The sequence below is a fragment of the Camelus dromedarius genome, chromosome 8 (assembly GCF_036321535.1).
Source record: "Camelus dromedarius isolate mCamDro1 chromosome 8, mCamDro1.pat, whole genome shotgun sequence".
Taxonomy (NCBI): Eukaryota; Metazoa; Chordata; class Mammalia; order Artiodactyla; family Camelidae; genus Camelus; species Camelus dromedarius.
Window position 1 is genome coordinate 79,434,917 of NC_087443.1, and position 8,576 is coordinate 79,443,492.

At 44.6% G+C, this 8,576-nt stretch overlaps 1 long non-coding RNA gene across 1 annotated transcript; it reads right to left on the reverse strand.

The window, feature by feature from the left end:
• Window positions 1–2,866: 2,866 nt before the first annotated feature.
• On the reverse strand, window positions 2,867–6,800 carry LOC105104534 (uncharacterized). The gene is made up of 3 exons (XR_010382016.1): window positions 6,692–6,800; window positions 6,331–6,427; window positions 2,867–4,246 (listed from the first exon to the last, which is right to left on the reverse strand). It is a non-coding gene; the product is annotated as an uncharacterized LOC105104534 (long non-coding RNA).
• Window positions 6,801–8,576: the final 1,776 nt, after the last annotated feature.

Genomic DNA, 8,576 nt, shown 5'->3' on the forward strand with positions numbered 1-8,576 from the left:
GCTCAAATAATTGGTTTAAAGTTGGTCTTCTAGTTAATGGGAGAGCTATGCATAGATTCTATGTTACTCAACTCAGTTTACCATTTTATTATGCTAATATACTGTGGAAAAGTAGCAGATATCTCTATATTTCAGTAATCACTGTATGGTGATTTGTTTTGCGTTGGTGTCTTTTAATATTATATTTTTCTTTATTTTTGCATTTTGAATAAGATATGCCTGGGTGGGAGATTTTTTGGTAATTATCCTACTTGGTGTTCTCTGAGCTTCCCAAATCTGTGGTTTGGTGTCTGTCGTTAATTTTGGAAAATTTTCAGCCATTATTACTTCAACTGTTTCTTTACTCCTCTGTTATTCCAATTACCTGGGTGTTATGCATTTCACAATTGCCCCACAGTTCTGTTTTATTCTGTTTTAATTCTTTTATCTCTGTACATTTCAGTTTGGAAATTTTCTACTGATCTGTCTTCAAGTTTACTGATTCTTTCCTTGGCCAGTCTACTGATGAGCCAATCAAAGACATTCTCCATTTATGTTGTAGTATTTTTAATTTACAGCATTTCCTTTGAATTCTCTCTTGGTTTCCATCTCTTTGCTTCCACTACCCAACTGTTTTTGCATGTTGTCTATATTTTCCATTAAAGTCCTTCACATATTAATCAGTTATTTTAAATCTCCTAGCTGATAATTCCAACATCTGTGTCATGTTTGAGACCTATTCTGATGCTTGCTTTGTTTCCTCGGACTGTTTTTTTCTTGCCTTTTAGCATGCCTGGTAATTTTTTGCAGAAAGCCAAACATGATGGATTGGGTAATAGAAACAGGTGAATTGGCCTTTATTGTGAAGCCATATATTACTCTGGCTAGAGTGTGGGCTGCATTTAAGATTTGCTGTAGGCACCAGAGTTTTCAAGCTTCTCTGGTGTCCATGTTTTTGTCTCCCCTGCTGTCTCTGGGCTTCCTGAAGTCCTCCTCCTTAGACAGCTGCATCTTGTAGTTCTTTCAGCTCTGATCCACCCCTGTTAGTGTGGTGGCAAAGTGTGTGGGGGAGAAACATTCTGTTACTTTGTGGTTCTGTCTCAGTATCTGAGGGTGCCTGTGTCCTTGGGCTGTGACCTTCACAGGTGTTTCTTAGCACCTCCTCTCTTTTCTTAGACAAGAATACCAGTGGGTGCTAGAGTCAGAGAAATTCTCTTCCCCTAGGGAGGTAAGGCTCTAGCAAAGTTCATTTTCTCTGCAAAGTAGGCTTTTGTTAAGGAGAACATTCTGGGTTTATTTCACAGTGGTTATCCTTTCCCTTCTCCAGCTAGATGATCATGGGACTTTCTTGGCTCCTCATCATGATAACTTGGTGGGATCCCTGGAGACAAACTCGGGGAAGTCCAGGAGAAACTAAGACTGTGACCCTGGGAGCTTTTCACTCTCACTCTAATCTACGTTTAGCCTCAAGCAATTCATCAAGGTTCCCATTTAAGTGTATCTAACAGTTTATTTCTCCAGTGGCTTCTGATCTAACTAAGCAGATCTTGGCTGGGACTTTCTAGATTTTGGGTAGCAGTTTGCCCTGTGACCTCAGCTCTCTGATGGTTCCAAGAAAAGTCTTTGGTCTTCTGTTGGTTCAGCCTTCTCTCACTGTGAGGATGGGAGCAATGACTTACAAGCTCTTTACATGTCAGTGCTGAAATTAGAAGTCCTCCCTACTCCATCCTCAACATATATTGGATGCCCACTATGTGTCTGGTCACGAAGTGATGAACACAAGGAAAAAAAATCCCTGCTTTGTAGCCCCAAGTGACACACAGATGGCTGGGGAGTCCTAAAGCATTTCCAGTCTCACTTTCTTCCTTCAATCTCAGACCCACATCTCCAGCTGTTAGAAGGATGCCACATCAGCCTTTCAAATTCACTATTGCCAGCCTAGAAGCCAGTGCCTCACTACTAAGCCAGCTGCTAGTCCTGGACTCACCATGGGCCTCCGAGACACCAGACCACTCCCTCCCCTACATCCTACTATTTTCTCAACAAACCTAATTCTTAGGTAACACCTAACTAAAAGGCTTTCTCTCCATCTCTCCTGCCACAATTTTGGCTTAAGTTCGTACCATCTCTGTCTTGGCTATTCTAATAGTCTCCTGACTTCATTGGCCCCCAGTCCTTTGCGCAGGGTACCACCAAACTTAAGATACCATGAGTGTCAGATAAAGTCAAGTTCCTCATCACTTGGGCCTTATCACCAGGTCCTTTACCATCTGGCCCTACACTTCTCCTCTCTGCATCCACCATAACTCCTCCCACCTCCCCGCCAAGTGTGCCAGGGCCAGTCCTTTGGTCTAGAGTGTCCTTTCTGTCTTCCCATCTCCACCACTTCCCTAACAAGCCTTAAGGATCTTCCCTTGAGTCTCAGACAAAAGGAATTAGTTCCCTTTCCACGTTTACATCCACCCCACGCACACACATGCTTTCTGTGACGCCTGAGACTCTGTCTTAGTCCGTCGGAGCTGCCGTAACAAAATCCCACAGACAAGGTAGCTTATGAACAACAGAGGATTCTTTCTCACATGTCCGGAAGCTTGAAGTCTAAGAACAGGGCGCCAGCAGACTTGGTGTCTGGGGAGGGCCCGTTTCTCAAGAGACGGCCATCTTTTCTCTTTAACCTCCCACAACAGGAGGGGCAAGGGAGCTTTGTGGGGTCTCTTATAAGAACGTCAATCCCACTTATTGAGGGTTCTACCTTCATGACCTAAGCACCTGCCAAAGGCCCCACCTCTTACTACCATTGTATTGGGCATTAGGATTTCAGTGTATAAATAATGGGAGAGACACATTCAGACCATAACACACCCTAAGGAGTGACTATTCATATATTTTTTTTCTTTTCCACTAAAAAATATGTGACTTTTTTTTCCCAGAACATAAATCCCTTATCTATGTCTTGCCATATGAGAAGCTGGCAGGAAACCCACAGGCAAAAAATATTAGCCCCCGCACTAAGCACCCATATGAAAATTGCAACTTGTAATTGAAAATGGGAGTTTACTGCACAGAAACAAGGCTTGCTATTATAAGATGGAGGGATAAAAGTGTCACTGACCTTTATCTTCACCCTGGCCTGGAGGTCACCTGGCTGGCTTCTAGGTTTGCCCCGGTTCACTCAGTCCTCTTACCATCCCTGCCTCACAGAAACACACTAAGTCAGCAGTCGAATGTTGTCTTGACCAATAATACAACTCAGGAATAAGCAGAACCCCACACGTCTTTAAACACCTACTTGCCTCATTTGCATGTTTTCATTTCTTAAGTAAATTATCAGACGTAAATGTGTAAGACCCACCATGAAGGAATGCCAGGCGTTCACTGAGAAAGAGACGAGGAAGGTAAACACAGTGTCCATGAATTGCTTTAAAATCTACTCAGACTTGCCTCATAAAACAATAGACAGCGGCTTCTGGCTAATTAAGCTGAAGTCACGTTATTTTTTAAATAGTCGAGAGGGGAAAAATATCAGACAGATTAATTACTTTGGGACCGAATCAGTGTTCTATTTAAGGGGCTTGAACAAAGCTGATCAAAATTATGAACAGGTCTATGTATTTATTTTCTCTGCAAACTTTGAGTGTTTGGTATACACTTGGGACTCCAGAAAAACAGCTGGCAGGCAAGTCAGAAAAAGTAGTAAGTAAATCAAGGAGGCCAGTGAAATTGGGAGAGGGGCTGTAGCCATCTCCACAGTAGCGTGTGGGCCGGCAAAGGCTTCACCTCGAGGCAGCTCCAACTCAGGAACCCTGGAAGGTTGCGCTGAGATTCGCCATGTGAGCTGAATAACAGGCACCTCTGGTAGCAAAAACCAGGCAAGCAAAGACTTAAGAGTCTTGGAACAGCAGGTAGATGTTGGCGGGATGTGGGGGTGAGCATGTGACCCCTGTTAGTGAGGTTCCATCAGTTGAGGAGGGACCTGATATGGGAAAGGACTGGAAACCAAGTCCAAGGGCACTGATGTTGGAAGAATCCAGAGTAACCTCTCGGGAGACCTTCCCAGGGAAAAAGCTTATGGAGCTAGAATTTTGCCGTGAAACTTGGTTCCTGTGTTTCCGCTGACTTCTGGCTGTATCTCCTCCACCTCCGTCAAGGTGCCGAATGCCTTGGCTCCCCTAGTACTGAGCGTCTGTTCATTCCAGGCCTAGAGCGAGGTGCTTCCACTGCAGAAGCCTGTTCCCAGCAACACGACAGCCTTCCTGGAAAAGAGGATCTGCAACCACTGTCATTAACATTTTTATTTTACTCCAATTTCAACTGGTCTAGGCAATGTTCACAGGTGTATTTATTCTGTCCAGAGACTGACACTCAAATTCTGTATGAATGATGAGCTAACAGTCAGACACCAGATAAATCTTGCTCACGTTCTCTTTGCAAGTGATACATCTCACCACTCGGGCTGCAGGGGGCATTACCATGTCCAAGATTTAGCCAACCTCAAGCATTGAATATCAGCAGAAGTAATTCAGAGCTGATGGTGCAACACAGCTTCTGAAGGTGATATTTGATAGGCAAAATTCCTCTCCTAAGTACTCCCTACAGGCTCCAGATAGTTAACTGAAAATAATCATGATATGGAACTTACAGCTTCTACAAAAATCTGATCAAATTACATATATGATCAAGTTTTATTGTTCTCTTGAAATTGGAAGGGATAAAAATGTAATAAAAATGAAAATACTTTTAAAACTGTATCTCTGAATAGCCTCCTTTTTAATGTACAGATAAGTTGATCAACAGTAGAAAGAAAAAGGTTTATAACTACAAAAACCTCTTTAAATTGAATTTTATATGAAATATTTAGGATAGCTCTATTTAGCTACACTGGCTGAAAACCAGACTTCCCGACCTTTTTGCTTGTCTAAGCAGTGGTGCAGGTACCAGATGACCAGTCTGATGATGACGTCATGTGCTGGTGATAGGACAGAGTTCAGGTTGAAGTTCGCTTCTCTCTTCCCACCAACACAACTTTCCTCCATCAGACATGCCTCCAAAAAGCTTGTTTCAGAATGTCTCTCCATCTCTCTCCCCAGCTGAAGACTATGTTGGTCAGAGACTCACTATTTCAACTTCACTGAGGTTTACAAATAGGAGTATTTCATCCTAACAATGGAACTTTAAACAGTGCTTCCTGTAAGAACCTCCCTCCGCCCTCCGCCACCTGCAAGAACTACAGGGTGAAATTACAAGAGGGTCCACTTTATCTGGCTGCCCTGAATGGCCATCACATTTGCTTTCTATTTAGAGCCTGAGTTTTTCTAGGAAGGTCGCAAATGGTCCTCTAATGAGTATAGAATGTGAAATGGTATTGAGTTTGTCCTCCTGTGCCCCAATTCAGCATCATACTGATGACCCCACCATTCTGGAGAAAACACCTTTGTAAAAAGCAAAATCAAACGTTCAGCTGAATCATATGCACGTTTCTGCGCATTTCATCAACACACGTATAACTGATGTAAGACCTAAAAGTTACACGCTTTTACCTGCTGTAAATCTACCTGATTCTTTAAAGTTTTGTACAATACAAACACAAAACTGGCAGAAGCGTTTTAATGACCTCTTAGTATCTTTCAAGCATCATCAAAAACCAGTTTAGCACAAAGTTCCTTCTTCGAGGGAAAGGAAAATTTGTCATTAGTCTCGCTTGAATCGTTACTATCACTTAATAATGAATGTGAGTCATTATCCTCAAATAGCTCTTGTCTCTCTGACTCGGGCATGTTGGTGACTCTCTCCAGCGCTCAGGACAGAGGCTATGCCGGCATGAAACAGCACAAGAGAAGGAAGGTTCATTCACACGGTGGCCTTGCTTTCCAGGCACAAGCCGATGGACAGGCAGCCACGCTCGTCCACATGAATATGATACCAGCTGAAATTAGGTGGGGTCTCTGCCCCGCTTTTCGCTCCTCTTCCCAAGGCATGATTCTGACTTTGACCAAGGTTGGCTTCCCAAAACAGAGTCACTTCATTCACCTCTGGAAATATTGAGCATGTCCAGAAAACTGTGCAACTCTGCCCAGAACTCACATGCCATTAGTAGAGGCACCAATAACCCTTTCCAGCTTCAAGCACCAGGGCCTTTGGGACACTGCCTTCCTGTAAAATCATCATCCCACCTCTTCCCACGTAACTTCCTTCCTAACACCAATGATTAACCTCATTTTACTCTTTCTTGTGTTGGCCCTACGTTGCCTACCTGTCTCCCTAACTGCACTGCCAACTCTCTGTGGACAACGTAGACTGATTACTCTTCTGACTCCCGAGACCCGGGACTTGGGCGCACTGGGGGACTCTTACCAGCAAGCACAGGGCAAGGGCGGGGACGCTTGTCTGTTAGCAGAGCCTCGCTTTCCAGCATGAAGTCGATAGGCAAGCATGAGGTCTTGATCCATCTCTGGAAGATCCCAGAGGCGGGGGGAAGGGTCAGAGCCAGACCGACCTCCAAATTCCTCTTGCTACTCTGCAAGCACTTCTCCCAGAGGAGACAGCCTGGGGCCACCTCCGAGTCATTCTGTCTGGTCTCTGATTTGCCCAAGAGGGGCTGGCAAGCGTCAAGGTCAGTGGAGAGGACCAAGCTCCATCCTCCCTCTCCTGCCCCCCTCCCTGCCTCCTCCCTCTGGACAGGCACCTGCCCTTGTCCCTCCCTCCATGAACCCACCTCTGCAGCCTCAGGCTCATGGCTCCTGACATCCTGGCTTAACACCCTTCACAGCTCCTTCTTCCCTTTAAACCCAAAGTTCTGAGCCCCCTACAAGGCTCTGCCTTCCTCTGACACTGCCCCTCCCCCCCCCCCCCAGTCTATTGGGAGCGGCCGTACAGGGCCTTACTCCTTCCGGTTTCTCTCTGGCCCGCTGACTTGGCACATACAGCCTTTCCTGGCCCGTCCTCCTCCCGGGGTGCCCGCTGCGGTCGTCCTCACCACCCGTACTCACCCCGCCTAGGCGGTGCACCGCCTCCGGGAGGCCCTCTCTGGGCTTGGCCTTTGGGTCTTTGTTTTCACAACCCCCTGCCTTCCTCTCATAGATGACTCAGCGCACTTCTCATCACTCTTTGAGGGCGGGGCTGTGTTTGGGTTTTTCATCTCAGGATCACCTTGAAACACCACCAGGAGCCAAACCCAGTCCGCTGCCTGTTTCTATACAGCCCCAAGCTAGGAATGGTTTTTAAGTTTCTAGAGGGTTGGAAGCAAAGCCAAACAAACAAACAAAAACCAAAGAAGAACTGGTGGCAGAGAGTGCGTGTGGTTCGCAAAGCATGAAGCCCTGGTAAGAGCGCTGCCTGGCACTGGGCGGTGCTCGGAAACGCTTGCTTGAGTGAATGCTTGTCACCCAGTGCACGCCGGCTGCGCCCTCCGGGAGGAAGCCTCTCCTGTCCGCACCAGCAGATCAGCACAGATAGAGCCTCAGATTCTCGGAGTGACAGTTGGAAGCATCAGAAAATTGTCCCCAGCACAGGTAGAGAGAATTTAGGGGATGAAAGAAAGACATCTTTCGGGTATATTTGCACCAGAAACTTCCAGGGGCATTTTATTTTATTTTATTTTTTACTGAAGTATAGTTGATATACAATGTCATGTCAGTCTCTGGTTACAGCACAGTGATTCAGTCATATAGATATATTCCTTTGCACATTCTTTTCTTTATAGGGTACTACACAATATTGAATATAGTTCCCTGTGCTGTACAGTAGGACCTTGCTATTTATCTGTTTTATATATGGCAGTTAGTATCTCCAAATCCCAAACTCCCAATTTATCCCTCCCCAACCCATTCCCCTCTGGTAACCATAAGTTTGTTTTCTAATCTGTGAGTCTGTTTCTGTTTTATAAATAAGTTCATTTGTGTCATTTTTTCTTAGATTCCACATATGAGTTATATATGGTATTTTTCTTTCTCTTTCTGGCTTACTTCACTTAGAATGATGATCTCTAGGTCCATCCATGTTATTGCAAATGGCATTATTTTATTCTTTTTTATGGCTGAGTAGTATGCTCTACACACACACACACACACACACACACACCACAACTTCTTTATCCAATCATCTGTCAATGGACATTTAGGTTGTTTCCATGTCTTGGCTATTGTAAATAGTGCTGCTATGAACATTGGGGTGTGTGTATCTTTTCAAATTTGAGTTCTCTCCAGATATATGCCCAGGAGTGGGATTGCTGGATCATAGGGTAACTCTATTTTTAATTTTTATTTTTAGGAACCTACCTACTGTTTTCCATAGTGGCTGCACCAAATTACATTCCCACCAACAGTGTAGAGGCATTTTAAATACAGGTAGTTGGGGATGGGTGCATTTTTCCTCGCCAGAGTTCCCAGGTTGTAGTCATATTTTCAGAGGAACAAAGGGAGAAAAGATAAAAGGCTAGTGTGTTTACTCCCAATTTAATCCAATAATCACAGGCGTCTTTTATGAACCACTGCTCTCCTGCAATAAACATTTTAATGATTTCATACTGCTTTTCTAAAACGTGTTTTACCACCTTCAGAGTTGACATAAGCCTTTGCTTGAAAGGTCATATTCCTAAGAAA